This window comes from Odocoileus virginianus, chromosome 15 (assembly GCF_023699985.2).
Source record: "Odocoileus virginianus isolate 20LAN1187 ecotype Illinois chromosome 15, Ovbor_1.2, whole genome shotgun sequence".
Classification (NCBI taxonomy): Eukaryota; Metazoa; Chordata; class Mammalia; order Artiodactyla; family Cervidae; genus Odocoileus; species Odocoileus virginianus.
The window spans coordinates 44,450,714-44,455,099 of NC_069688.1; positions in this window are offsets into that span (position 1 = coordinate 44,450,714).

Sequence of the window (4,386 nt, forward strand, 5' to 3'; positions counted from 1 at the left end):
CACCGACTCAATGAACATGGGTTTGAACAAACTCCAGAAGACAGTGGAGGATGGGAAAGCCTGGTATGCTGCAATCCATGCAGTTGCAAACAGTCAGACATGACTTAGTGACTGAACAACAACAACTGATTCTCTTAAATAAAATGGTTTTTCAAAGGCTCCTTTAGCTCTTAATTTGGTATCTTCCTTTTTGCCTTTTTAAAAACTTCTAGAATTATTATTGTTTTCAAGATTTTGATGACTTTACAGAAGTCTGAGTACATTACTCCCCAAACCAAGAAACTTAAGACTGATGTAGTTTCTGAGATCTTTTCATATAATGTTTAAGAGACTGCCTATGATTTGATTTTCAAATGTTGTTAATTGAAAAACTTAGCTTAAAAGTGGGATGAAGGGGCTCCTGCTTCCTGCCATGATGGTGAACTAGGATAAGCTACTGGATCAAAATCAAACCTGGAGAATCTACAGAAGATAGAGAAAACCAAGAAACCATGAATAACTTCAAGACAGATTGAAACCTACTTTTAACTGCTGTGGCATGTGGCATGTGTGTGTGTGTGTGTGTGTGTGTGTGGTGTTTATGCAGCAGGGAGATGCTTAGTTAGAGGAAATCTCCTCCCAACATTGCCTTAAGAGAATCCCCCCTGCCCTTTCACTTCAGAGACCGGTGGCAGTGGTGGCCCTAGTCACTGATGTCTGTGTTCATGGGTGACATCTGGGCAACATTAAGTCCTATTGAGCTGAAGAATACATAAAACAGATGAAGCCCAAGAAGCCATTGTTTGAAATTCAACCCAAGAGTACCAGGGTCATAACAAGGTACTCAGAAGCTAATTCATATATATTCTCACTAGCCACAGATGGGACAATCTGAACATCAAGAAGGATCATAATTACAATATAGATTTAAATGTATCATTTGTTTAAATTGATGACTTCGTAGTGACAGAAAAATTAATTAGTCATCTTTGAGAGATGGTGGGGGATCAATTAATGATTTCTGAAAACTGTATTATAAGTAAAAAGAAAAAAAAAATCAAGCATTCATCCTCTCCTCGCAAATCAAATTGCACTCAACCTAACCAACGAGCTGATAGCGGAAGTTTCCCTGTGAAAGAGTATTCAAGCTGAAGACAAAAGAAATGATAAAGTTGGAATATCTTCTCTTTAAAAATCCTAAAGAATAGGAGAATCTAGGCAATGATCATTAGTAATCAGTAACATCACAAAAAGAGCTAAACTAGACACCAAGTACCTCCCAATGGACGTATACAGTGAAATAGTCCTACCAGAAAATCAGCTTGAAATCTGATTAGAATTTTAGATTCAAATACAAAAATCAAGAAATAGAGGTGATGACTGAACATATTGGGAGAAGGAAATGGCAACCCACTCCAGTATTCTTGCCTGGAGAATTCCATAGACAGGAGAGCCTGGTGGGCTGCCGTCTCTGGGGTCGAACAGAGTCAGACATGACTGAAGCGACTTAGCAGCAGCAGCAATGTTTCATCACTAGGAAATATTGTGAACCACACAGCAGGCAGCAGCTGTCCAGTCACTGGACACGAGATCTCTTCCCCTTAATTAAGCAATTGCAGCTTCCCCAGTGGCTCAGCAGTAAAGAATCTGCCTACAATGCAGGAGATGCGGTAGGAGCCCCAGGTTCGATCCGTAGGTCAGGAAGGTCCTCTGGAGAAGGAAATGGCAGCCCACTCCAGACTTCTTGCCTGGGAAATCCCATGAGCAGAAGGAACCTGGTGGGCTACAGTCCATGGGGTCCAAAAGCGTCAGAGCTGACTTAGTGACAAAACAACAACAACAAAGAAATTAAAAAAAAAAAAAGAAATTATTACCAAACCAAGATGGAAAATAATATGAACAAGAATATATGTATATAACTGAATCACTTTGTTGTACACCAGAAACAAAGCCTTGTAAATGAACTATACTTCAATTAAAAAAAATATTATCCATGCTTACATATCAGTCTCTCATGATTTTGTTTAATGGAGGATCAGCCTCCTTGAGCTCAATAAGATTAAAATTATTATTTATTAAGTAGAGAACTTAGATTGGGATAAATTCACCAAGAATGTGATTATTGGTACTACTTACTTATGAGAAGTGTACTTACTAGCCTTTCTTTGTAGTTATATGTAGTTTCTGTGTAGTTATATGTCTTTCTCTACCTCTCTTGGAGGGAAGGGACTGCATCTTATCAATGTGTTCCCATCTTCCAGAACAAAGGCTTAACAGAAGTATTGTTGTTGTTTAGTTGCTAAGTCATGTCAGATTCTTTTGCGACCCTGTGGACAGTAGCCAGGCTCCTCTGTCCATGGGATTCTCCAGACAAGAATACTGGAGTGGGTTGCCATTGCCTTCTCCAGGGGATCTTCCCAACCCAGAGATCAAACCCAAATCTCCTGGGTCGCCTGCATTGGCAGATGAATTCTTTACCATGGAGCTACATGGGAAGCCCAACAAAAGTGTGCCAGTAAGTGAAAACACAAGGTGAAATGTAAAGTTGTGTTAAAAAAAAAAAGTGCAAAACTAACACACAAAATTGAGAGGTTTAGTAGCTCAATAAACAAGAAAGAGATTGGAGTGATAGATATCTCATCCCTTAGATATCAGAATCTAGATAGTTGTAAATTTGAGCTCTAACAAACTTTCAAGGAACATGGAATTCCTACTGTATCACAAGTTGTTACAGATAATTTTAAAAGAGTAAATTATGCCTACCATAGTTGTGATTCTAGATCCAGATAAGATGACTATGGGCCCATCTCAGTTATGAATTCCTATTAAAGAACTTCCCCTTCAGCTTGCAATGGAGAAAATTGCAAGGATGTTGTACTTGCATCCTAAATATGAGAATAATCTGAGAAATCATGCTGCAAATGATAGTTGAGGATTCAAAGAAATAACAAACAAAAGTCCTGAAAATGATCAGCCCTTCCTAGGAGGGGAAAGACCCACAGCTGCTGTCACTCTTGGTGTGCAGCAGGAGGACAAAAAAATTTGCTCTATACACAGGTAAAAGGCAATCTATGGAAATTTTGACATCTTACAGCCTGCCTGTGAGCTGGCATGGTGGTTTAGAGACCCTAGGATACCTTGACACAAAGAGAGGCTTCTCCCATGACTCTTTCGCATAAGCCTTTACTGAAACTCAGGAGAAAATTTGGAGGCCAAGACCTCCTGGCAGGTGCAAGCACTAGGGCGCTGCTATTCAGTCACAGTCTCCATGGACTCAGACTCCTGCCTCTAAGTGGTAGTTACTGGGTTGTAACAATGCTCTGTCAGAAATTTGTCATTATCCTCTTTGGGTCTCTTTTAGGTTCTAGCAACTCTGACACCAGCAGGGAATCAAGAGTTCAACTCAACTGTGACCGTTTACCCAGAGATAGCCTCAGATCCCATAGGTTAAGGGTTCAGTCCTATAAGACTTCCCCCACTTCAACTTCAGATGCTCATTACCTATGCTTCTGATGAACTAGGCATAAATAATAAGTTCCCAGGACCCCCTTCTCTGGTTTGATTGATTTAGTCCAGAGCAGCTCACAGAATTTAGAGAAACACTTTACTTCCTGGATTACTGGTTTGTTACAAAGGATATAATTCAGAAATAGCTAGATGGAAGAAATGTGTATGGGGAAAAAAGCACAGAGACTCCAAGGCCTTTGAGAGGGTGCCACTCTACCAAATCTCAAGTTCAGAAGCTCTCCAAACCTCATTCTTTCACATTTTTGTAGAGGCTTCATTGGTGGTTTGGTTTAGGTGATAAGTCATGTCTGACTCTTTGAGACCCATGGACTGTTGCCCACCAGGCCCCTCTGTCCGTGGGATTCTCCAGGCAAGAAAACTGGAGTGAGTTGTCATGTCCTTCTCCAGGGGATTTTCCCCACCCAGGGACTGAACCCACCTCTCCTGTATTGTAGGCAAATTCTTTACCGTCTGAGCCACCAGGGAAACCCACAGTTTTCATTAGGTAGCAGAAACTCCAGCCCCTTTCCCCTCCCTGGATGTTGAGGGGTGGGACTGAAAGTTCCACTAAGCACTAGTCCAGCCATAGAGCAAGAAGGACATGCGCTCATCTTCTCCTGCGAAAACACCAGAATCTCAACTAGCTTCTGAACAACCATTGACAGGAGAATATTGAGACCCACCAAAAAAAAGATACCATATATCCAAGAGCAAAGGAGAATTCACAAGATGGTAGGAGGGGTGCAATTACGCTTAAAATTAGACCTCATACCCACCAGGGATCCTTGGAAGGTGCAAACAAATCTTGTGCACAATTCAAGGAAATAGAGGAAAACAATAGAATGGGAAAGACTAGAGATATCTTCAAGAAAATTAAAGATACCAAGAGAACATTTCATT